The sequence below is a fragment of the Protopterus annectens genome, chromosome 3.part0 (genome assembly GCF_019279795.1).
Source record: "Protopterus annectens isolate FY-2018-M chromosome 3.part0, PAN1.0, whole genome shotgun sequence".
NCBI classification, from domain to species: Eukaryota; Metazoa; Chordata; order Ceratodontiformes; family Protopteridae; genus Protopterus; species Protopterus annectens.
Window position 1 is genome coordinate 476,920,240 of NC_056731.1, and position 27,866 is coordinate 476,948,105.

A 27,866-nucleotide genomic window follows, 5' to 3' on the forward strand; every position below is an offset into this window, starting at 1 on the left:
CTTATTGGACATTAAGGAATGAAAAACTTCAATTATTGCTAAATGCTGAGTTTACAGATTCTATTCAAATTACTAGAAGGTGTAACTATTTATTTAAAACTGGAAGATGTAGAACTGTTGCTAGAGCAAAGTCTCTATCACATTCTGTGGTTTGTATGTGTAATAAACTTCCTCTATTAAACAGACAATCTGAATCATTATACGTATTTAAAAACAGCTTCGTAACTGGGTTGATACTAAGGTTTATACATTCATACTGGAGTCTGTGTTTTGACTAGCATTTTGCCTCAGTGCATTTTTTTTTCATACAATTGAAACTATTGAAGGAAGATGCTTTGTTTGGACAGAACCGGAATACATGAAACATCCTAGATACCCCATGCATTATTTTGCCTCCATCATCCCAGTATTTGAGAATCTGTATAACAGAGGACCCAAACACCTATTCAAAACTTAAAGGTGCATTCAGAATTTTGGATTTTAAATCAGAGAAGTTGTGATTACGTAACCAATCATAAAGTCTAAATACAACAGAAGAATCAGCATTTCTCAAGACTTTATCTGCACATTCAGGCACACCTCTCAAAGCATGTTTCAAAACCTGAGTCAAAACAGAAACAATCTTATTTATATACAAGACTTTTGCTCTGCAGGAAAGGATACAGCAAAATCATCCAAAGTGCACAAAATGTTGGCTTTTAAATCATCAGAGATGTTCTGATTATGTAACCAAGCATCCAGTCTTAACAAAAGAGAAGCAGCAGCATTTCTCAAGACTGTATCTGAACATTCAAACATCTCACTCATAGTATATTTCGAAACCCGAGTTAAAAATGAAACAATTTCATTTGTATTAGACATTTGCTCTGCAGGAAAGGAAGCAGCAAATTCATTCAAACTGTATGCAAACTGTAAAATAAACTACCAAAATCTCAGGAAACCCTATATTTTCTCTGAACCCTTTTAGGGACTGCTAGAATAGATACTGATGTCCTGCAGGCAGCTTTATAAACATCTACCAAGACTGGTAATAGATTGAGGATAACCACAGATCTAGGCAACTCATCCGCTACAAGCTTACATACCCTGCGCCTAAGCTCTGGGATAGTTCCTGACTGCCCCCAAGCAAAAAAAAAAATTGCAATCATGTGAGAAAAGAGAACACCTGTTTGGACTTGTGCACAGGTTCACTTTCCAAAGAATCGGAGTGACTGGACTCATTGTCAACTAGGAAATCACCACTGTCCTCGATGCTTTCCCAGAGATGGTCTTCATCTGTCACCCCTGGGATTTCGGCTACTGGCTAAGGCTCTTGCCACCCCCATAGTGCCCATTTTTAGGCAGTGTCTCAAGGACAAAATTCCCGATGTACAAACTCTATCTAAAAACAACCTCAAGGTTATTCTGCTAAATACTAGCAGTCTTAACACAAAACTGCACTCACTGGAAACAGTCCTCACCTTGGAAGATACAGACATTTGAGCAGTCATGGAGACCTGGTTCAAGGCTGTGGAGAACACTCTAGCCATTCCAGGTTACACCTTCTTCCACATATTCAGACCTCAAAATGAAGGTATGAAAACTAAAGGGGATGGTGTATCAGTATTCATTAAACATAAATACACCTTCAGATTGGTAACAGCATGATTCTCTGGAGATACTTCAGATGACATTAACTGTTGGTACGACACCTATTCAAGTCAGTGCCAGCTACTGGACCCCCCTCCATAAATCAGGGCACTCACTCTACCTATTTGGAACTACTTGAGTCTATCAAGATACATCTGAACACCATGGTTTTGGGTGACTTTAACTACCCAACCACTGACTGGGTAAATCACTCCTGCTCAAACTCACTTGCCCAAAGGTTCCTCGACTTCATTAAGTCTAATGGCCTGGACCACCTGGTTGACACCCCAACAATGGGAGCCAACATCCTGGATCTAGTGCTTATCAATATGGGGGCCACTGTAGCACCCCCACTGTGAAGTAGTCTCTGATGAGATCTGACCACAAATCAGTCTCATTTGAAGTAACTATTACACCTGACACCCCAAGCAGCAACTAAACTAAAAAACGTCTGCAAAGCAGATTATAAATGCTTACGGGATGGTATAAATAGCTTCACTGCACCTCCCTCCTCAGATGGAACTGGCAACTATGCAGAGTTCTATGCCAATGCTTTATACAAACAACTGTACAACTGCAATGACTCGACCGTACCCGACAGGACCAAAACAAGCTCTTCAAGGAAGAGCAAACCTGCCTGGTGGACAACTGCCATTAACAGGCTTTACAATAAGAGGAAGAAATTGCTGTCTAAGAATAAGAGGGAGTGAGCCCTAAACTGGAAACATTCCCTCCTCAGCTTAAACAAATGAACAAGACTTCTTGTGAAGTCCTCCAAAGCAAACTATGAATCCAAATTAGCTTCCTCAACTCAGGACAACCATAACCTAAAAGGAAAGGCCCAGATTTGTGCCGAACTGGTAGTTAATGATACCACATATACTGAGCCTGTGTACATAGCTAACCTGTTGGCCAACAGGTTCTGTGAAAACTTCACTCCCCTGTCCCCACCACACATACCCCATGACATCCCTACCACCGGTCCCCTACCATGTATCTCTAAACAGAAGGTCATAAACACCCTCTCTAAGGCCAAAACAACAGCATCTATGGGACCTGATAACATCCCAGGCTGCCTCCCACTTGGGCTCCAACAAGAATTAGCAACACCACTGGGTACTCTTTTAAATCATAGTCTAAGCACCGGCTACATCCCAGCTGAATGGATAACGGTCACAGTTCTTCCCTTGCACAAAGGTGGTGCTTCCACTGACCCTGGGAACTACAGACCTATTAGCCTGACTAGCCTTATCGGAAAGGCCATGGAACGAATTATGGACCTTATTAACAAAGATATAGGTAATCTCGAAACACTTGACCATACTCAGTTTGGATTTGTCAAAGGTAGATCATGCCTGTTAAACCTGGTGGACTTCTTTGACACAGTCACCACGAGCCTAGAAGAGGGAAAATCTGTGCATACAGCCTACCTTAGACTTAGCCAAGGCATTTGACACTGTCACCCACTCAGGCATCATTGACAAACACACCCAGCTAGGTATCAACCCTTACATCACTAGATGGATCACTAACTGGCTCACTGACAGAACCCATATAGTCAAAATAGAGGAATCCAACAGCAGACCTGTAACCAGTGCTATTCCACAGGGATCAGTCCTGGGACCTCTGCTGTTTGGAATCTATCTCTCTGAAGTACAAGCAAAAACTAAAGGTCTGTGGCTGTCAAAGCTTGCTGATGACTGCAAACTGGGAGCAGTCACATAATCTCTACATGACGTCAACATCCTACAAGACAATCTTACACAAACAAATGATTGTTGCCAAAGCCATGTCTTAAACTCGATGAAAAAAAAATATTATCATGCCTTTCCATAAGAGCAATGTTCCTGCTAACTACCTCATCAATAGCAACACCTTAAGTATGCACTCAGTGGTGAGAGACCTGGGCACACAGGTTGACACGAATCTTACCTTTGATCACCATGTCTCTACAGTGGTAAGAAGGGCGTTCTATATTGCTCATCTCATAAGTAAGGGCACTGCCTCCAGAAAAAAAAGAAGTTATAACCTCCCTGTGCTTTTCCCTCATCATGCCAATAATTGAGTACATTGCTCATTTTGGTATGTACCTTTCCAAGCATCTGCAACAACTAGAGAAACCACAAGGGTTCCTCACAAGGAAAGGTCAAGGTCTTCAGCATCTGTCCTATGTGGATCGTCTGAAATGACTGTCATGTTATTCTGTTTCATACAGACTACTCAGAGGTGATCTCTGCCTTGCATACAAGGCAATCTCTGATCCTACTTTATGGGAAATGCTGCACACATGCAAGTCAAATGGTATATGGGTTAGTCACTCTAAAGACCTTAACCTGGTATGTGACATTAACAGAACCTGCTGTAGGGCCAGATTTCTCTCCCAGAGGTTACCACACCTTTGGAACAGACTCCCATTTCATGTCAAACAGAGCACCTCTCTGGCCCACTTCAAACACAATCTGGAGGATTGGATGGGTAACTGTAAATTCACCCTGGGGGGTTCCACCTCTGTTCCTCTTGGGCAACAGGTGCTGATCGTGGAAATAAGGGTAGAACTAGGCTAGGCTTGTAAGGGCCCTAGGGCCATTAGCCTAGTAACTTGATTCTCTTTAGAGTCCTCATCATCCTCTGAAACAGAAAGGTTCTAGCTAAACTAGCCATGTATGGGAACACAACCACCAGAATAAGTTATCTGCAGAAAACTGTTAGTCAAGGAAACCAAATCAGCCTTATAAACAGTTATAATCTTATATCAGCTGTATGATGAAATTTCTGTTTCTTTTTGTTGTGAACTTCACTACTAGATAAGGTATCCAAGGACAGAGTATTATGACTGGCAAGGAGTCCCTTACCGCAGACTATTCGTGCACATAAAGAGTTTGATTCTCCTGGGGCTGTTCAAGTACAGAAGCTGTGTCTAACCCCCATTCAATAGTGGCCAGCAAAGATACACTAGAGGGAGAAAATGTAAAAGGTCAGTGGTCTGCATGCCAAGCAGTGGCCCCGACAGAATCACTAACTGTAGGCTGAGGCATATTTTCTTTTCTTTTTTGCTTTTTAGGTGCAATTGGATTTGATGGGTGGGGGTATCAGAGTTAGGGGACAGAGTACCAGCCAGAATAATAAAATGATAGTACTGGATACTGTATCATAACAAGCAAAGTTCGTACTAACAAGTATGCCCCTACACAACTAAACTCTGCCAGGCTATGCTAGTATCACCAAAAAGTTTGAAATCTGTTCAGATTTACTTTACAACTGACAGAAGTTAAAGACTTTACAGTACATAAATTCCAAACACCAAAGCAACCAATGTGTCAAATCAGTGTCACAAATTAGCTCCATACACTTTAATCATGTTAAACTGCCATAAAAAAATTTTTGAAGAGCAAAGTAAACTATATGTCCACAGTACATTCAAATAATATAATTTGTGGTAAAAATCATGATGAGATGTTAAAAACACACAGATCAGAGTCATACATATAACAAATAAGGTACAAATGCTGAAACATTCAAGTTCTGCAATATTCTTTGGTCAGAAGATGAAAACGAAGCAGAGCAACAACAGTAAAGACAGGATTTCTGACTGCATGAAACAGCTCCTAGTATCTAACAGCACAGATAAACACTGTAATTCTGAAAGAAATACTGAAAGTTTCATCAGAAACGGAAAAACAAGCATATGTAAAGATAGAGGCTAAAAAGAACTGCTCAAACAGAAATTCCAATCTGGAATTACTGTAAATACAGACAGAAATAAAATATTAAAATAAATATTTTTAAATAAATATAAAAGTAGAAAAACAATACTAAACCTAATAATGCATGAAAGGAAAGGGGTCTCCAAATGGGGCATATCTGAGCAGTAAGCTGAAAATTCTTCACTGAATCTTGTGAAGGGTCAGAGGACTTCCTTCTTTGGAAGGCAGAAAAAGACTGAACACTCACTTCCTTTGACAGCTGAAGGCTTCCCTCCCAGAAAATCAACTGCCACAGGAAAAGAGAGAGGGGGAGTCTGACCATTTGAAAGCTGGCCAGTACTGAGTTACCTTGGCAGATAACAGAAAATGCCAGTGAGACAGTGGGAATGATAAACATATCTGGTTATTACAGGAAAGAGGGGAAACATATAAGGCCATTTCTGCCCATGGTAAGATAAAGGCATCTGTCTTCTAGGCCTTTATACAAGGAGTCCTGGAGCAGAATATTTTCAGCTATCTGTTGTGAATGGAAGTAAACAAATGCACTAGAGAAGTGGATAATTTCCTGGAAGACCGCTGTGTGCTACATCCATTCATGGGGGCCTATCTTGGTCCTTCAGAGAATGCCTGCCATAGTATTCTGCTCTGACAGAATGTAAGTTACCTGTAGGGAAAGGTCACGCTGTAATGCAAGTTCTCAGGGCATCATGGCTAGTCTCCATAGGTGGTATGACCTGGTTCCCCCTTGCTTATATACAACATGACAGTGGTCTGGGAGTTCACAAATGGTTCAGGGTTTTGAGTGTATTTACCAAGGGCATCATTTCAAGATGATTATGTGCTCCTCAAAAATCTTATACTTTGACTCCATTGGATACAGCCCCCCCCCCCCACCCACCCAAGACAAAGTCTGAGGCATATGTAGTTTATAAACTGGGAAGGGGCTGAGGGGGAGATCATAAGACTTGGATTCAGAGTCAGCTGGTCGATTCCTCAATGAAGTTTCTCTCTAACAAATTTCAGTAAAGGAATTTGAAAAGGCAGATGGTGTTGGTGTTGTGCCCAGACTGATTTAAGGAAACCATGAACTTTTCTCATGTGTAATCTGGACAGAGAGATCGTGAAAATTGTAAAAGCAACATATCCTTTTGATTTAGGCTTTCCCTTGCTGTTATTGTGGTTTTAGAGAGAAAACTGAAGGAAATGCTCTTCGTAAAAGGATACTTTCTCTTGAGGCAAAAATATCATCATTTATGAAGTGTCTAGCAGGCATCCTAGAGAAGTTATTCTGTGAGAAGAAATGAGAGATGACCTTTCGAAATTGAGCTGAAAACCTAGGTTGGGAAAAGATTTCTCTGAGACCAGAGACTCCTGACAGTTTTGAAAAAATCTGCAAAAATAAAGCAAATGTCCAAATACGGAAAATATGGATGCCATGTAATCTGCAAAAATCAATAACTGGTGCTAGACACTTTATGGATACTCACGGTGCTGTGGACAACCCAAATGGTAAAGAAGTGAACTGAAACTGTGAAAAAGAAAATCTTAAAAAGTGTCTGAAGTTTCTCTGCAAGGGTATATTGTAGCAAGCATCTTTTAAATCCAAAATTACTAGGAGACTTAGAAGGATCAGGGATGAGAACTTTGAAACCTTAACATGGAGATTTAGAGAAAATGGTGTAAAACAGGTCTCCAGATTCCCCTTCTTCTTAGGTCCTAGAAATATCCATGAATAGAATCCTCCTCCTTTTTGATCTACTGGTACAAGTTATATAGAAGGAAACAGGTCTATTTAGTTTTGAGCATGGGACAGAATTCCTAAGATCAGGGAAAGATAATCCCACTGAAATCTGCACTCATTAATGATTCCTAGTACTCGAGAATCTGTTGTAACCTGGTTGCACAGTGAATGATGTACAAAAAGACTCATGGAAAGGTTGAGAAGACTGCCAGGGAGGGGATAGAGACGAAAGGGTGGTAAAGTCATTTTTCTTTAATTGAGGCTGGGCTTGAGGTGCTCCTTTTTTTCTTGGAATTGCCCTGGTATTGCTTCTTAAATGGTTGGTTTTCTGACTTTTGTTGCATTTGTTTAAATGATTTTCTATACAATGGTCCTGGACTTGAATGGAACTTTCTGCTGTATTTTGGTGTAGGTGTCTAAAAACTTTGCTTTGCCCATGGATCATCTTCCTTCTTTCATCAAATCTCTTTAAAACACCTACAGATTAACTGCTAAACAAAACCTTTTTATCTAGGTGGACATTAATTTCAGATATGACTTCAGGTAAATTTTAGGTACATAACCATGCAAATTTAAGAATGACTGACTGATCCAGGTCCTGCAGCCCAAGACACTACATCATCAGCATTGTAAACAGAATCTAAAGGACTGTTTAGTAACCTGAGTGTCTGAAGTGAGCAATGAAAGAACTGAAGATTTAGATTCTAAACTAGGTGAATTATCATTAGCCTTTTTCATTTCAGCAAAGGAGGCCAAAAGGAACTTGGACGTATGAGCCTAACAACTAACAGTCTACATGTTAAGGCTGAAGAAATCTAAACCTTCTTTTTTGAATGTGCCAAAGATTCTGCCATCCTTGTCAGAGAGAACTGGATTTGAAGCAGGTAGGTAATAAAAGCTAATATTTTTTTGAAAATGAAATAAGTGAGGTGTCAGATGTGGAATTACGAAAGTGATACCTATAAGACTGAAGTACCATACACAAATTATCTGATTTCCTAGGAGCAGAAAGTTGGCTATCACGATACATACTGGCTGCATTAAAAGCATACTCAACTGTTTCTATAACGGAGGACATATACACTGGTTTGGTGGCCTCTGCTTGCAACAGGTTTGCTCTCATTTAAATAAGTCTTTCATCCTTCCAATAGTATCAGAGAAAAATAAATTCCTCCAAAGGGGAACATTAAGAAATGTCTTTTTCAGATTCTGATTCAAAGTTTTAAGGAGAAGACACTTGGGAAGTATAATCTAAACCAAAATCTGAATCAGAAGGAGAAAGAGGAGTTATTTTTCTTTTTGAATGAGTAAGGACTGAAAAAAATGAAGCCAATGACATGCCTTAAATAAATCTCTGGTAAAGAACCATTCCTCTCCGTTTCCTTGGACATAGCCGTATTAGGAGTGGGAAGCTTTTTCATCTTCTGAGTCTTTTTCCAAGACAACTCTAAAGAAAACATATTCTTAGTCACCCAGTCCTCTCCCCAAGTGCTGGGAACCTTGCCAGTAACTACACTCTGTGGGAAATGTAAATCATCTTCTGATACTATGAAGCTGGATTCTCTCCCTTGTCCATACTGATGTATATCTGGCCACTGAGAATGTGCAAAACTCATGACCCTTGCTGGCTTTTAGATTAACAACATTAGAGGGGTCAGAAGTGGACAGTGAATGGTTCAGGTGCTCCAATATCACCACAGCTGAGTCATCCATAGAGGGCCAAGGAAGAGAAGAGAAGAGAAGATGTCACTGAAGAACCCTCTCTAATGATATTTCATTTTTTGAGCACCGGAAGAAGGATATCCGAGCTGCCAACACTAGACTCCATGGCAGGCCAAATAAGGGTTTAAACAGTTGGCTGTCTACAAAAAGTTTCAGGGAACTGAGATGGCTCCTAAGAGTCTTAGGTTTGAAAGATAAGCAAATGGAGCATGACTGGATGTCCCGCCCCTCAACTAAACAGAAAAGACAGGTTGTATGGGAACATCTATAAGTGATCTGACGTCCACATGAGCATTTTCCCTTTCTCTCAGACATAAGCCAAAAACAAGTATACTTTTCACAAGAAAATGGACAATCCCCAACAGGGTATTTATCCACCCAATTTCTCAAAACTAGCTAACCACTGAAGAAATAAGGAAGAATGAGTTTCACTGATAGTTCTAATGGCAAGGACATTCTGAATTTTTGTGCCCATAAGCCTACTTTTATACTGACAAGTGCCCTGCCTCCTCCCTGGACATATAGGTTAATGGAAGGCAACCAAAACCTTTGTAAAATAGCTGGGCATCCAGTCCTTGACAGAATATGTTTCATACAGTTTAGGCTACTGCAACAGTGATAAACATTTTCTCAGATTCCCCATCAACTTCCTCCTCCTTGTTATTATACAACTAGGCATAAAATCTGGTAAAATTTCCAAAAGTTCAACAGGATCCATCTTCAACTTTCCTACTGATAATATCTAATGGCAGATTAAAAGCTTCTGCATTTTTTGAGCTTAGGCTCTAGACAAGCAATTTAGATGAAATTCTTTTTGGATGCTTCCTGAATTGTTCCCAGGTTTAAAAATGAGTAGGTCATCTGCATACATAGTCACCTGAATTGAGTGTTTTGATTGGCTTTAAAATTTTAAGCTAATGATTCATAAGGTGTGGTGAAATACAAACTAATGTATTCCTTGAGAAGGCGAAGGCCGAGGTACCAGAGTGCAATAAAGAAAAAATTTTTTTTCACCAGTCACCTGCATGTCTGTGGCGTTGTTGGTTTTCTATTTTCAACATTTTCATCAGAGTTTTTTATTCGTATGATGTCTACGAACGCTACTGCAGGCATGGAGTCAGGAATTCCACCATCTAATCAGCCGGTCAATTTCATTTCTATGTGGAAGGAGAGACGAAAAAATAGCGTCCAGTGATCCTTGGAGCAGGGCAAGTACTGATTGTTCTTCCAAATACAATGAACTGGAAAAGGCTATGATCAAGGAGGTGACTACATATTATGACATCAAACTGTTGGAGAAATATGTTAACTTGAATATAACCCCAAGGGGGTTGCGAGTAGAGCGTTTACCTGCCTACGAGTTTGCGGAAGAGGAGGCGGATTTATCAGCTGAATGGAAGGCAGTTTCTTTAAAATGCACAATTAGTTGGCTTGGCATTCTTATTAGAAGAAATGAGAGAGTACTGGACAGAGTCCGCACGTCTATTTTGCAGTTACAGAAAGAACTGATACGGGAAAGTTCAAGTAATATCTTTGAAGACAACATTTCGGATATTAGAACCAGAGTGTCTAAAGTGGAATCGGAGGTCATCACACGCAAAAAGAATAAACTATTAAGAGACATTAAAGATCATGAGTCTGGTAGGATTTATTCGTGGCAATATAGCTTTAAAAGAAAGCGCGGAACCAGACGTGACGTCAGGAGTCAGGCTAGGAGTGATTCAGTCGGGGATTCCACTTTTTCATCAGTGGAAATGGAGTCGGCAGGAAGAAAAAGCGTTTCCTTTGAGAATTTGAACTCTACCCAAGAAGCGGAGTCGAGAGTGATGGATGTGGTAGAGACTTCGAATCAAAGTTCCACACAGAACGTCATGCAGAACAAGGGTAGAGGGCGACGCTTTCAAAATAAAAGCAACAAAAGATAAAGATGAGCCAACTGGTCCCCGTAATCCTGATTATGATGTTTTTACAAATTTGGTCAAGAATGTCGGTTTGGCTGAAGGTGTTGCAATGACTCCGAATTATGAAAGCATTTGCGGACTAGCGGTTTCATCCTTAGTAGGTGAGTCCTACCGTATTTTGAACTATTCCACTTTTGACATTTCAACTGCTAGTAGAAATGTGTTGTTGAAGGGACCGAAGTTCGTTCCAACCCGTTTCCCTTCTCTATCTGACATTTTGTCGGATGTAAAGTCGTTTTGCAGAAAACTGCACTTAAGGGTGTTTTTTGAAGAGAATAAAACCAGCAGGGGTTTGGAAAGGGGGTTGGAACAAAATTTGAACACTTCCACAGACTCTGTTCTGGACAGTTCACTCATGGACATTTCCTTACATCAGAATGATCTTGTTGATATTTTTGCATCTGAAGAAAATGTATGTGATATCAAAGGTGATGGTTTTCTTACAGGTTATGGGAGATTTGACATGCCGAGGATGCCCCAGGAGAATAAATTCAATGCTCCCAGAAGTAGTACGGCAATTTTGTTGTTTGAAAAGACACTATTCAGGCAGCTGGAGTATAAGCACGAAATGTTCATTAGAGGTAAGAAATCTTATAATTTGAATAAAGAGGAATGGGATGCTTTGTCAAGCATGAAAAAATCTAATGAACATTTCGTGTTTACACAAGCCGATAAAGGGGGCAATTGGGTGATTTTACCCAGGGAAAGGTACAACAGGATGGCCCTTGAATTGTTAGATGATGTAAAAACTTATTCTAGGTTACCTTCTAATATGTTAAAAGATTACAATTCTGCACTATTAGAAATTTTGGAAAGAGGCGAGCGGTTGGGTTTTTTCACGTCTAAAGATGTGAAGATGATGTATAGAAAAAATCCAAGGAGTGCAAGGTTTTTCATCATCCCAAAAATTCATAAAGACGTGGTAAACCCACCCGGTCGCCCCATAGTTTCTGGAAGAGGCTCTTTTCTGGAAAATGTGGGACTGTTCCTAGATTCTGTGTTAAAACAACATCTTCATAAAGTGCAAGCACATGTTAAAAACACTAGAGAAGTTTGTATTGAAGTTAAAGATATGGCATGGGAACAGGATTTTTATTGGGCCAGCGTCGACGTCAAGTCCCTATACACAAGTATTAACACAGTTTGGGGTCTGATGTCAATTGAGAGAATGTTGGGAGAAGGGCCTAGGACTAACTACATAGTGCAATTGTTGGAATTTTGTCTAACCCACAACTGCTTTGAGTTTGAGGGGAAATATTTCCTGCAGAAAGAAGGAACCGCAATGGGGGCTTCTTTTGCCCCATCTTATGCCATTCTATTTATGGCATTTTTTGAAAATTCCGTCATTTATATCAATAATTTCTATAGGGCTAAGGTAGTTAAATATAAACGTTTCATAGACGACTTGTTGTTCCTATGTAAAGGGGATCCCTCGGATTTTGATACATTTATTTCGGAAATTAAAGGAAATCCGTATGGTTTGGACTTCACTCATACGATAGGGGGCAGCAATATCCAGTACCTGGATGTTGAATTTTATGTAGATTCGAACAATAGAATCCAGCATAGACCTTATTATAAAAAAACAGCTGCAGATAATTTTTTGCATGCCTCTAGTATGCACAGTGGGGCATTAATAAATGCATTACCCACAGGGGAGTTCAAACGTATTGGAAACAACATTTCTGATCTAAGTTTGGTGGGATGTGAGTTTGATAAAATAGAAAACAGATTAAAGTCAAGGGGTTATCAAGGGACAATAGTGCGTTCTGCCAGAAGGAAGGTGGAAAAGGATCTGGGTCTTCCAGTGCCTATGCAAGGGGAGAGCCTGGAGGAAAGTTTGGTTAGGAAAAGAAGTTCAGGTGGCCAGGGTTTTAAGTCCACGTGGTTGGTCAATAATGAAGCAGGGGCCATTGAACAAGACAAATTATTTTTTGTCACCAAATTTTCTCAATTCTCCAGAGTTGTGAGGGACACAGTGTTTAGTCTTTGGCCATTGGTTCTGGGGGATGATAGAGTAGGAAAATTGTTTCCTAGTAAGATCACCTTCTCTTATGGCAGATACCCTAACCTTAAGGAGATTTTAAACACCAGAAATCTAAAGAGGAAAATTAACATCTCTAAAGTAGGGACATATAAATGCGGGAATTGCAAAGTTTGCAATAGAGTAAGAAACTTAGATGGCACATTGATTAATAATAAGAAATATAAGGCTTTGGAATACTATGACTGCAACTCGGGGGGAGTGGTATACATCATTGGTTGTGGGTGTCAAAAGTGGTATGTGGGACAAACCTCCAGAAAAGTTAAATTAAGAATAATGGAACACCTAGGAGATATTAGGAACAGTAGACAGGAGAGTCCAGCGGCCAAACATTTCATAGACTTTCATAATGGGTCAGCGGAAGGTTTAATATTTTGTGTTTTGGGTAGGCCATTCAGTGCGGAAGGGGAAATTGGAGTGAATAAAAAACTATTGGATATGGAGTCCAAGTTTATCTTGAACTTCAAAACTCTTTTCCCTAATGGCATGAATTTAGATATGTAAGCCTTGCACAGTTAATATTGAGGTGAACAGTTTTGGGTAATACAGTAAATTTAGTATGTGCAAATTTAGTATACATTTTGATTTACATCAGTCATTTGCATAAGGTTTGTGATGTAAGTAATTTTTGAAGAATATAGTAGGGTTATAATAAAGAAAATAAGAGAAGAAAAAATAAAAAATAAAAAAACAAAGGAATATTCTATCAGGTTAATAGGAGTTGCATTATGCACAAATAGAACAAAGTTTTATAAATTAATACAACAAGAGAAAGTATACTCCTTTAGCACATTCATGTTTATTTTGCACATTTTGTATATCACATATTTCTATTATGTACAAATTTTCATGCTATTTAAAATTTTCATGTTATTCAACATTCATTGTCTTGCCATTTGGTTCAAGTATAATATTTTGTATTGTAGAGATGTATTGGGTTGGTTGAGTGATGGTTTTTTCAGGTGTTAATGTTTAATTATTTAAATGCACGTTGAGTGTTTTGATTGGCTTTAAAATTTTAAGCTAATGATTCATAAGGTGTGGTGAAATACAAACTAATGTATTCCTTGAGAAGGCGAAGGCCGAGGTACCAGAGTGCAATAAAGAAAAATTTTTTTTTCACCAGTCACCTGCATGTCTGTGGCGTTGTTGGTTTTCTATTTTCAACATTTTCCCTTTCTCTCAGACATAAGCCAAAAACAAGTATACTTTTCACAAGAAAATGGACAATCCCCAACAGGGTATTTATCCACCCAATTTCTCAAAACTAGCTAACCACTGAAGAAATAAGGAAGAATGAGTTTCACTGATAGTTCTAATGGCAAGGACATTCTGAATTTTTGTGCCCATAAGCCTACTTTTATACTGACAAGTGCCCTGCCTCCTCCCTGGACATATAGGTTAATGGAAGGCAACCAAAACCTTTGTAAAATAGCTGGGCATCCAGTCCTTGACAGAATATGTTTCATACAGTTTAGGCTACTGCAACAGTGATAAACATTTTCTCAGATTCCCCATCAACTTCCTCCTCCTTGTTATTATACAACTAGGCATAAAATCTGGTAAAATTTCCAAAAGTTCAACAGGATCCATCTTCAACTTTCCTACTGATAATATCTAATGGCAGATTAAAAGCTTCTGCATTTTTTGAGCTTAGGCTCTAGACAAGCAATTTAGATGAAATTCTTTTTGGATGCTTCCTGAATTGTTCCCAGGTTTAAAAATGAGTAGGTCATCTGCATACATAGTCACCTGAATTGAGGAAATTCAAGGAACAAGTCACTGATGAAGACTGAAAAAAGCACTGGGTCACCCTTATGAACTCCTGACTTAAAAGCTTCTAAGTCTAAAGAGGACAGGCCACATATTATCTGGAATGTCTGTCTGAAAGGAAGTATTGAAGTGTTCAAACAAGTTTATAGGACCATTTATAGAAAACAGTGTTTTTAACTTTTATAAATCGCAGTGAATGATCTATATCCCCAAATACCTTTGTAAAGCCTGTAAACAAGCCCTTTTCAGTTTAGTAAGGGCTGAAATAGTAAAATTATACAGAGTATGGTAACTTTGCCTAAATCTAATTTGCTTTTACCACTGTATAACACAATTCAGTGCAATCGTTGGGCTTACCCTTTGACTAATTATTCTAATAATTTTTAATAGGAAAAAGGTTTGCTACTGAATGGAAGTCCACTGGGACAACTGGGGAAATTTACAGAGGGAACCTTAGGAAAAGGTAGGACTGCAGCAAGCAGAATGGTTCTAGTACTGGGAGTGATATTAAATTTATTAATAAGAGGCAGAGCTACAGGGCTGGCCATTTTAAGGGGGGGGGGGTGAGGTACAAATGAAAAACAATTTTAAAGCTTGCCAATTTCAGTTACGTTAGTAAAACAAACTAAGTAAAACAGGGGGTGTGGCAGGGAATCTAAGAGTTAGTCATCCCATTTAAACTACTACCGGCTAATAAGTTACAGTTTCTACTACACCAGTGATAAAATCTACAACAATGACACAATGTTTTATATTTTCAATTAGGATTTGGTTTAAAAATTGTTTCCGGCTGTTCTCCCAAAGTCTGGGCAGCTCTCCTGTGATACATTTTATCATTTTTCAAAACTGTTTGGTGTGATGTGGTAGATAAGTATCTTTCATTTAATTATGAGTTAAAATGCATTGGCAGAATGAATGGCTGTCTGTCAGATGAAGTTTGTGATCTTATACTGGTTATGAGGAGTCTTCCTCTACAAGATCCATGACTCTGAAACATGCTTTGAATTCAAGGATAATCCATGGGCACATTTACTTTGTGTCTTTGTACTCTACGTGGAAACAACCAATAATAAAAAAGGAGCAGTGTGAGGAATTTCAAGTGCCTCTATGAAGTCTGATTCAGTAAATACAGGGTACCAACCAGGATATCAAGTGTCATAAGTGCCATAAGTAATGAGGTCTCCTTGATTTCAGAAAATAATATATCTAAGAAAAAATAATGATTCTACATAGATCTTCTGGAGGACAAGGCTGAGCTGAGGTAACCAAAAAAGGGTTAGTTGATTTATCTAGATGTAAACTACTGGTCAGACATCTATAGATACAGGCATGTTAAAAAGGCAAAAGTATATGTAGCTGAGCTGTACCTGGGCAGTTCAGTAATTGCTTGCATTTGTTTGTGTCTTTCGGCTTTTCCCGGTTAGGGGTCGCCACAGCGGAACTCCGGTCCGCTAATAATTGGCAGTAGATTTTTACATGCAGAGTTGCTGGCCCTGACGCACAACCTTCAACGAAGGTACGCCCATTCACGCATGTCTCCACACAGAAGACGCTCTAGCTGAGAATCGAACAGGACAAAGTCTTACTGTGAGGTGACAATTCCACCGCAGCAAATTGCTTACATTAAATTATAAAAAAATTATAAAGGGCAAATATGGCTCCTTGATGAAATGTCAGCACTAAGTGTTGACACACTGAAAAAAAGACCAAAAATGCAGAAAAGCAAATTTTGAACATCACTTTTCCCCTTTAAATGTGTTGTTTTGCAGGAATTTATGTATATCAACTCTGAAATCATTACGTCTGATAAAAGGAAATATTCTGAGAAATGGCCATCTCAGACTTGGTATATGCAAGTCTGTTTTTTGACTGTTCAATATCCATATTTGAGATTCACACGTAGGTCCAGACATTTCAAATGGTTACTGGCAAATACTTTATTAAGCATCTTCTTTTAGATGGCCTAGTCAGATGAGGTTGTGGTTTCCCGTGAATATACAGTACTTTGTTTCATCACCTTGGTAAACTGCATTATCCTGACTTTCCACAAAGAAGGTTGTGGGAGAGGTGCACGATACCTGCGTACAAGTCTGTATGCCCACCGACTGCTGTTTGGGATAGTAATCAATGAGACATCTCCTTAAATTTGGAAATTTTCTTCTTATAAAGATTGCTTCCAAATTAACTTTATTTTTTTTTTTTTTTACTAGAAGTAATGACCCATCACCAAACTTCACACCCAATGCAGTTCTAACATAATAAAAGAGATATACTGCTTATTTGAGCCAAGATTCTGCTAATGTAAAGCTTTCTGGGTGTTGCTATAGAATACATGATTTAAGTACAAGTCCCCATGGTCTTAACACTGATGATAATATTCAAGAAAGCAAATATGAGACTTTTAAGAATAACTATTAAGGGATGGGTAGAACTACAAATGGCATAACCTGGGCTGGGTTTTAGATCTCCAGAAATGTAAATTATGTGCTTATCATAAAGTACAGTTTTGTACCTACCATAAATGTAGATGTTCGAGGATCTACATTGCTGCAGTCATAACCATTGGGTAGTCCGCTGTCCTCGGTCGGCCCAAATACCAAAGAGCTAGGCTGGCGTCGGTCATTGTCGCCCAGAACTGACGTCAGTACGTATTGGTACTTAAGCGCATGACCGACGCCATATCCTCAGTCTTTCTTGCCCCAGATGTCAGAAGGCCTATAAAAGGCCAGAGCCAAAAAAGTAAATACCCCAAAAGAAACACAGCCCCTACAAATTATAGTGGGGAAGGAGGGAGGGAAAATAGGACTGCAGCAATGTAGATCCTCGAACATCTACATTTATGGTAGGTACAAAACTGTACTATGTTCTTCGTCTCACATTGCTGCAGTCATAACCATTGGGTAGAATCCCAAAGCAAAGGAAAAGGGAGGCTGGCAAACTAAATAGCATTAGGAGCTGCTAACATACCTTGTAAAACTGCAGTAGCAAACCCAGCCCTGGACTTGGAATAAAGAGGGAGATGGTAATGCTTAGTAAAGGTGTGTACAGAACTCCAAGTAGCTGCCTCCAAAATATCCTTAGTAGCTACCCCCCTCAAAAAAGCAGTAGATGTGGCAGTAGCCCTAGTAGAATGAGGCCTGATTCCAGCAGGAACATCCTTCCCATGATAAGAATAACAAAAAGCAATACATTGACCAATCCACTTAGAAATAGTCTGCTTTGAAACAGCTTTCCCTTGTGAACCCAAAGCAAAGGAAACAAATAACTGTTGAGTCTGCCTGAACTCCTTAGTTCTGCTCAAATAATAGCGTAGCTGTCTGTGGATATCTAAAGAATGCAAGACTTTTTCCCCCCTATTTTGGGGATCAGCATAAAAAGTAGGCAAATGAATAGACTGGTTCAAGGCCACATTAGAAATCACTTTAGGCATAAAGGTAGGGTTAGTACGCAAAGAAACTCTATCCTTATGGAAAATCAAAAGGGTTCAACTGCCATGAGTGCCTGCAATTCAGATACCCTCCTAGCAGAAGTAATGGCCAACAAAAAAGCAGTCTTCCAAGACAAAAACTTCAAGTCAGACGTAGCTGCAGGTTCAAAAGGAGGTAAAGTAAGCTTTTCTAACACAAAATTGAGATCCCAGGAAGGAGTAGGAGCTCTGCGTGGGGGTCTTATATTCTTTGCCCCTCTAAGAAACTGTTTGAACAAAGGGTGAGAAAATAAAGGAGGGTCACAATCATAGTGAGCAGAAATGGCTGCAGCATGAACCTTCACAGAAGAGAAGGACAAACCCTTGTCCAGTAACTCAGTAAGATACTGAAGTGCAAAACTCAAATTAGGCACTGAAACATCAAAGCCCTTTGTTGTGCTCCAAAGAAAAAATCTCTTCCATTTATCCGCATAAATCTTTCGAGTACTAGGCCGCCTTGCTTCCAAAATGACATTCAAAACCTGTTGAGGAAGCTGAGACCCTACCGACTCCATTACAGAATACGCCAGGCAGCTAGATGCAGGGACTGCACTCTGACATTGAGTAAGTGAGTGTTTGACTGGGATAGTAGATGAGGAATCTGAGGCAAAGGCCAAGGAGGCTCCTGAATTAAACTCCTCAGCAGAGGATACCAATGCTGACGTGGCCAATCTGGTGCTATTAGAATCATGCAAGGTTTGTCCCGCCTGGCTTTCAAGAGTACTTTGGGGAGAAGAGGCAGAGGAGGAAAAGCATAAACGTGAAGGTTGTTCCAACTGAAAGATAGAGCATCCACTTTCCAAGCATTTGGGTGAAACATTTTTTGTGCAAAATTTTGGCAGTTGGAAATTTAGTGGAGAAGCAAACAGATCTATGTCTGGAGTTCCCCAAGCCACTGCCAACTGTTTGAAAACCTGAGGATCCAGTTTCCACTCGTGGGGATCCACAATTTGCCTGCTCAAGACATCTGCTAGTGAATTCAGTGCCCCTGGCAGGAACCGTGCTTGAAGATGGATGTGTAAACTTAGAGCAGTCTCCCACAATATCATTGCTTGTCTGCAAAGGGGATAAGAATGGGTTCCTCCCTGCTTGTTGATGTACCACATGACTGTTGTGTTGTCTGTTCGAATCAACACCTGTCCCGGCTGAAGTAGGTCCTCGAAGGCCATCAAGGCAAATTGAACTGCTAACATTTCCTTCATGTTGATATGCAAATGTAGAAGTCTGGGAGGCCACATGTCTTGTATCCATTTCCCATTGAAGTGTGCTCCCCAAGCCAAATCCAAGGCATCCGTCATTAGAATCTGACTTGCCTCTGGTTGAGACACAGAGAGTCCCTTGTTTAGGTGACATTCCTGAGCCCACCACAAGAATTCCTTCTGGATGCAAGGTAAAATCCGAACTACTTTGTCCAAACCGTGGCAGTGTTGAGTCCACACATTTTTGAGATACCATTGTAGCTTCCTCATATGCAGTTTGGCATTGGGAAGTACTAGAATGCAAGATGCCATGAACCCCAAGGCTTGAAGGACTGTCCTTGCAGTCAGCCTGGACATTGTTGATAATTGCTGGAAGTACAGATGAAGAGATCTTTGTTTGTCCGGGGTCAGAAATGCCATCTGAGAAGCTGTATTCAGTCTCACACCCAGAAAGCACATGTCCTGAGAGGGCACTAGACTGGACTGTATTTCGTTCACAGAATACCCTAGGCACCTTAAAACTGCCATTACATACTGAAGATGCTGTAGTAACTTGTCTTTGTTTTGAGCAAGAATCAGGCAATCGTCCAGATAAGGATAAATTTGTATTCCCCTCTGTCTGAAGAAGGCTATTACAGGAGCCAGAACCTTTGTGAATACCCTGGGCGCAGTAGATAAACCAAAGGGCAATGCAGAGAACTGATAATGAGAAGTACCAGCCCGAAACCTCAGGAATCTCCTGCAACTGGGCCTGATAGGTATGTGAAGATAGGCCTCTTTGAGATCCAGGGTCACCATCCAATGATCTTTGCCTAGCATGGGCAGAAGTTGTTGTAGAGTTAACATCTTGAACTTTGGAATATCTAGGTAGGTATTGAGAATGGACAAATCCAGAATCAGCCTCCAAGTGTTTCCTTTCTTTGGCACTAGGAATAGACGGGAATAAAACCCTAGGCCCACCTCTGATGGAGGGACCACCTGAATTGCCCTCATCTTTGAAAGCAAGGAAATTTGCTCCTGAGCCTCTCGCCTTTGTTGAGGAGGCACATCCGGCATGCCTCGGAACGGAGGAAAAGTGTGAAAATAAAACTTGTAACCTAGATTTATAATATCCAACACCCATTTGTCCTGGGTGACCAAATGCCAGTTTTGATGAAAAAGTCCCAACCTTCCTCCTAGAGAAGCTGCCAGTAAAGAAGGGTCCGGCAGCGGAAGACACATGTCATTGGGTCTGTTTACGAAAGGACTGACCCCTGCCCTCACCAGAAGACTGAGCAGGAGAACTCCAAGTCCTAGGTCTGAAAGAACCCTGAGCGTGAGTCCTGCCTCTACCACGTCTAGACCTGCCCTTAGACTGATAATCTGATGAAGGATAAGACCATCCTCTAGCAGGCCAATTCCTACTAAACCTAGGGGGCTGCACCTGCATAAAATCCTTGACCGCCTGCATAGACTTAGCCTTATCTTCCATTTTTTTCAAAACTGATTCCACAGGAGGACCAAAAAGTACTTCAGATTGTAAAGGTGCATCCAAAATCCGAGCTTTAACATGCTCTGACAAATTTTGCTCCTTAAGCCAGGCATGTCTACGAATTACTGACCCTGTAGCAGCCACCCTGGAAGAAGCCTGAAGGGCATCAAAACCACACTGCAAAGAATGTTTGCCAACCTGATCTGATGCATGTACCAACTCCTGGAGCTCCTGACACTCTATACCCTCAGATAAGGCATCCACTTTAGCCTTCAATTGGCTTAACAAAAAATTCTGATACTTCAGCATATGAAATTGGCAATTCAAAGCCCTCATAGCTAACGTAGAGGAGGTGTACACTTTTTTCCCCCACCTATCTAACGCTCTAGAATCTTTATCCACAGGAACAGGATTCTTAGCCACCGAAGCCCTAACACCCTTCGGACCTTGAATAATAGTTTCTGGGTCAGCTCTAGGACTCTTATACAAATACTTATGAGCCTCTGGAACTCTGTAGTACCTATCAGGCTTACCAGGGGCAGGAGGCAAAGAATCAGGGTTAAGGGAAGACTCAGAAAAAACATCCTGAACAACATCTAAAACAGGAGGAATAGCCAAGGGCCTATGTTGAGGCAGAAACAAAAATTCCCTAAGCCTTTTCCGAGAGTCAGAGAAATCCTGACCTTCCCACTTGAAATGTTCCCTCATGGAATGTAAAGTTTCAGAAAAAGAAAAATCCTCTGGAGGAGAAGCAGAAGGACAGGAGTCCTCTGCCTCCGAATCTGAATAGGAAGGGAAATCTCGAATTTCTTCAGCTGAAGAGTCAGAGTAGTCTGAAGAATGCTCCATCCCCTCTAACTCTGGCTCCACCCTAGGCCTCTTCTCTGGGGGGGGCACAGAACCCCTGATTAAAGTAATCAAATCCTCTGCCATTTTCAACATATGCTTTTTTGGGACAGGGGTAGGAGAGCCAGAAGTATGACCAGGGCCCACAGAACCAGATTTAGCCTTAGAATGGCCTTTAGCCACTGAAGTAGAAGGCCTAACAACCTTTTGCAAAGATGGCACCACTGATACCTGGGAAGCACCCTCAGCTGGGCCTAACTCTGGAGAAGCCAACGCCTGTAAAAGTAAAGGTTCCCCCTGGGATTCAGCCGAAACCTCGGCTGGATCCACAGATTCAACCGGAGGCTCCGAAGAACCAGCGTCCGCAACGGACGACTCATCCGGTTTAGACCTCAAAGATTTATCTTTGCGCTTTTTAGCGGTAGCGGGCGTCGGAGGATCCGACGGCATGTTATAGTTACACCGCTTACCAAAAACAAGCCTGGCACAGTCTAATCTGCGTTTAATGGTGCGCTTATTAAATCTAGCGCAAAAGTGACACCCGACCACGTCGTGCTCAGGCCCCAAGCAAGGAATACAGAAAGAATGATGGTCCCTTATGAGGTATCTGTTTCCCACAAGAAATGCAATTATTAACTTTTTCTGACATCCAGATAACTGAGGCAAGAAAAGACAGAAATTTCCCCAACGGGGTACTTAGCTCAACTTGGTCTTCGGTCTGAAACTCGAAATATGAAAATTTCAGAATGCTGAACGGCACTTGCAAACGCTGCTTCTGCTTCGGACCACGCGGCAAGAAAGACTGGGGATATGGCGTCGGTCATGCGCTTAAGTACCAATACGTACTGACGTCAGTTCTGGGCGACAATGACCGACGCCAGCCTAGCTCTTTGGTATTCGGGCCGACCGAGGACAGCGGACTACCCAATGGTTATGACTGCAGCAATGTGAGACGAAGAACATCAACAGATCCAATTTTTTTTTTTTTTTTTTTTTTTTTTTTTTTAAGGGAACTGCATGAACGCAGTCCCCCACTACCATAAATTATGCAGTTGAGTTTCCCATGTTTGGGGAAGTCAAAATGAAATGTGCAATGGAAGAGCTTCACCATGGGAAACCACCTTCTTAATTGTGGTATTTCCCCTGTCAAGTTTGTCCCTCTCCAGCTGTCTCGACTGATTGGGTTACTGCCTAGCAGCAGACCAAGCCAGCAACTTTTCTTCCATCACAGCTTCACCAGTGCTTAAGCTGTTCATCTCAGCCCTACTGAATGGCACAGAAATTCATAAATTATATACATACATACATATATATATATATATATATATATATATATACACACACACACACACACACACACACACACACACACACACACACACACACACACACACACACACGTGTGTGCGCGTACACGTACATATATAACGTATTTTATATATATATATATATATATATATATATATATATATATATATATATATATAGATATATATATATACATATATAGGAATGCCTGTATTAACAGACTAGGCTATAATTATAACACAGCTCCCAGAAACTAACTCTGTTTACAGATTTCTCTTCTCTTTTTTGTGGATGACGTAAACCGGTAGAGTTCATCAGGAGAGAAGTTGAAAGCACATCTACAAATGGTTAAAACTTTCTCAGATGAGAATGACTGTCTTGATAAATGTGCAAAAGCAACCTTCAAAACAGCAAGCGAAACACAAAGAGAAGATCAGTCTATGTGACACAACCTGAGCAGGAGGGAATCTACAAATACTTGGAAACAGATGAAAGATCAGTAATAAAACATGAACAAATAGGAATAAAGCTCAGTAAGGAATACTTTGGAAGACTAAAAGTAATATTGAAAACTACCTTGACATCTATGAATAAAATCCAAACTATAAATCAATTTGCTTTTCCTATTCTAGCTTACAGTTTAGGGGTGATTAACCTAAAAAGTACTGGATCAATTGGATATGAAAATAAAAAATGTTCCATGTTTATCAAACTAATTAGATGAACAGATCTGCAATCATGTGACTGCATTCATATCTGTTAACCTAATCATATCTAAACATAAAGAAAGTTTTAAAACATGAGAAGAAATCTAAGATAACAACTTTGCTTAGTTTAGCATAAGCATTTCAGTGTCAAGCAAGAATGGAAATGAAACCACAAATAGACAAAAATCAGACAGCAACTGAATGTGCCAAAAAAAAAAAGAAAAGAAAACAGAAAACATAAGGAAAAAAAAACATTTCAGATGGAAATAATAGTGGAAAAGTCACAGTGAGATCTCCTGAACAATCTCCTGTTGACTAAGATTTGATGCAAGAATGGTTAGGGAGATGTGAATTGAAACCAAAACATTAAAGGCTAATAAAAGCGGTCCAGGAGAGCACATACAAGTAGGTTAACAAAGTCTGTTGAAAAGATGGGAGAAAAAGACAAATGCAGGTTCTGTAATAAAAAAACCTGTAGAGAGTCTTGCATATCGTTGCTTCGTGTGATGCACTCATGGTAAAGGACATGTATGCTGAAATGCACAATAATGTGCCAAAACTGCAGCACTGGGTATTGTGCAAACACTACTATACCAAACTAGCTTAGAATGGGAAACATGCACCGAAAAGCATTACAGAAAATGATGAAATTTACATCACATGGGATCACCCATTACCAAAAGTCCAAAAAATAGATGCGAGAAAAATAGATATAGCAGCCTACAAAAAAAAAAAAAAAAAGACAAAAGTAGCACTGACCATCAAAATTGCTACATGCATTGACTATCAAAATTGTTACACCCTATGATTACAGTCTTAATACTGGGATTTGCAAGCAGAAATAACAACAATGTGCAAGATGGATACCCAGTAGTAGGAACAATAGGACTCATAAAAAAGTAATTTACAGTCGTATTTAGATATGTTACCAGTACATGTAACCCCATAAGAATTACAGTAGGAAGCAATTCTGGGCACACTGCAGGTGCTGCAAAGAGAACTCATGGCTAACATCAGAAACTGACACAATAGTAACTTCATTAACTTTACTCATACCTTGATTTAAGAATGTGGTTCATTCTAGTTGTGGTATTACAAACCCAAAATACTTAAGGAATTAAACCAGGAGTGGAAGAATGGACTATACTGTAACCTTCCAGAATTCTGTCATCATAACAGGAGTGTTCAGGTGACTGACGTACAGTATGGGCCATAGGTCATTCTTCTTCTTGGTAACTAGGAAGAATCAGGAGTAGGCTTTAACAAGGGCTGTAGTATAGCAGATCTGGTGGGTCACAGTAAATCTGTAATGCCTAATGTGAGTATTTGCAAATAAGTCTCCCTTAGAAAAGGCACTTTTCAATGCAGTAGATGTTCAATATGTACTCAGGTGGTTAATAATATTTCAAGAATAAATGGGATAGGTTTTAGTCCCAATAAAGACTTTTCATACAATGCAGCAGGAATTATTTATATTTTAAGGTGTTTGTGTGATTTATTTTATGTGGGAAAAAGCCAGAAGGCATTTAAGGTCAGATTCCAAGAGCATATTAGAGATATTAAAATATACACAGTGAAAGTCCTTTAGCTATCACTTTAAAGCTTGCTATCAAAGTAATCCAATATTTATAAAGAGTTGTGTTTTAGAAGAGATTATTTTGAATGTAGGGGAATTGGTTTCTCTTAAAGATAAATTACTACATAAAGAGGCAGTGTATATTTTAAACTATAACACTTTGCCAACGGGAGGGTTAAATAATGAATGTAACTGGACGTTTCTAATCAATTAATTCTGTATTTTGTGTGTTAAATGTTTTATTGGACCCATTACATATACTGTAATTCTGTGTGAAGTATTTACTCCTTGAAGGCATTGTTGCAGAGGTGCTAGAGGTGAACAAAGGTATTATTTCCTCCATCTGTGGCTGTTGTTTTGGATTTTTGATCCTTTGGTTTATGGTTTTGCTCTTTGTCACGGCCACAGATCCATGTTCTAATATTCCTATAATTTTCTGGGAAGATAATAAAGATCTGTTCCAACATTTGACGGAAGACTATGTATTCCATGAGGATGATCGAACTGCAAGAAGCAGAGATGTATCTACTAAGGACTGAGAAAGGCACATCGAAGAAAGGAATCGTTGTATGGAAAATCTGCTTTTGACGGTCGGTGCTAACATTTCTATGAACTCACCCGGTAAACTTCAGGAAATGTGCAAAAGATTAGAAATTTTGCTTTTTAAAGAAAAGAATACTCATTTTAACATTCTGAGTCTTAAAAGGTATTTAGAATTTGATGCCACTCCATGGGGGCTACATGCATTCAAAAGCCCCAGCACACCTTTGACTCAAAGTGAGGAAGACCAGGCTTTTAAATTCAGATTGAACTGCAGTGGCTCATCTCATAAGTGTTCACTGAAGTGAGTTAGAATTTTTGTGGAATGTGATATGGCCAGAGTCATTTACTGAGGTTCAATCTTTGTGTTTGGAGTTAAACTTTACAACTGAATGCCTCCCACTTCGATTCGCTGCTTACGGATGTTAATGATAGCACTATGAACAGGACTTAACTGAAAGAAAGAAAGGTAAATTGGGAAGGGATCTCCGGGACTATAATAACGGTAATACATTTTTGTGGAAGTTTAAATCTCACGGCCAGTTTATATCATTGCGCCAGACAAGAAGTCATAAAAAGCCATTAACTGTCTCTTTTGCATCCTCAGAAGGTTTGTAAATGCTTACGAATTATGATAGCAATGGGGGTGCCTTTTCCCCTTTACCACCTGCTCAAGAATTAGTTTTGCATAAGGACAGGTTTCGGAGAGCACCCAGTCAAATGAATGGATCGATGAATGAGAGGAAAAGGAGGAGAAACGGACAGGACCAATATAATAATCTGAAGGAAAGTCAACCAGCAATATAAAAAGGGTAGACTGCAATAACTGTGGACTGAATGCTGGTACATTATGTAATGACACGCTTTCTTTAATTATTAATATTTCTGGTTGTGTCTTACCCGATTTGTTAAGAATCAGTTTTGAATTTGGGGCTGAAATTTGTGCCAGCAATGCTCTCCTGACTACACAATCTTAAATGAGAATTTTTTCAGTTGGTTTGCAAACTACATGTTGTATATTTTTTTGTGACCAACAGTTAGAAAGTGAGTGTGGGGGTGTTATGGACAGTAGTTCAGATGAAAGCTTTTATTCGTGTGCTTCATATGAAGATGAATGGAATGAGATTCAACCAAATACATACTGTTCTTTGGATACTTCAGGGGTAAGTTATAAAAGTACCTTTATACCCCCGTTTAACAATAAGTATATTCAGTTTTCTTCAGCTTTGAATTTTTTAGTTGAAGAACTATTTAAAAAAATGTATAAAATCTAAACATATTAAATATAATTTAACAAAAGCACAATGGCCTGTTTTAAATAGTATGGGTAATGATTGTGAATTACTCATAAAGCCGTACGATAAGGGCAACAAAATTGTTGTAATGAATTATAAGCAATATGCTGAAATGCATTATGAGCTTTTGAATGACACTCGTGTATATGAAAGATGTAACACTGCTTGTTAAAATGAAGCACTTGAAGAGTATCAATTATTATTGCACAAAGGTTTGAGATTAACAAAAATGACATAGAAAAAAAGTTTTCTGTCCAGGGATATGATCTAGCTATATTTTACTGTCTACCTAAAGTCCATAAAGGTTTAGATAATTTAAGAGGACATCCTACTGTGTTCTGCCTGCAAATATTTTCTTCACAATATCGGATTGTTTTTACATGAATACCTTTTTTCATTTGTCATAAAAACCCTCTTCTTATATGGGTTCTATTTTAAAAGATCGAAGCTTTACTTAATCGAATAAGTAAAGCTCAAACTTGTAATATCAAAACCATAAATTGTCGAAAAAGAAGTTATGTCCTTACCATAACGTTCCATGTGGAGTGTTCATCTCGCCTTTGTTCTTACACATGGGTGTCGGACCGCTTAGCAAAGCTTTGCATCTAGAAGAAGCTCGAGACCAACCTACCTCCCACAATTCCCTCTGCCTCTACCTCAGATCTAGTTTGCAAGAAAACAACACCAGATCCAGCAATAACAAGGTAATCACCCATAAAGAATACATACGTATACATAAGGGACATAACTAGCTCAACCAGTAGAACAACAGAGAGACAACTAGTGGGAAACAAACAGACCAGACTTCTAATCTGTATGTTCTTCCAGACCTGAGGGTGGGGATGTAAGAACAAAGGCGAGATGAACACTCCACATGGAACGTT

General features: G+C 39.6%; 1 protein-coding gene and 1 pseudogene across 2 annotated transcripts in view; both read right to left on the reverse strand.

Moving 5' to 3' along the window:
- Window positions 1-27,866, reverse strand: part of HIVEP1 (HIVEP zinc finger 1) — a 1,195,522-nt gene that overhangs the window by 879,940 nt on the left and 287,716 nt on the right. The window lies entirely within an intron of this gene.
- Window positions 22,563-22,714, reverse strand: LOC122797414 (annotated as a pseudogene).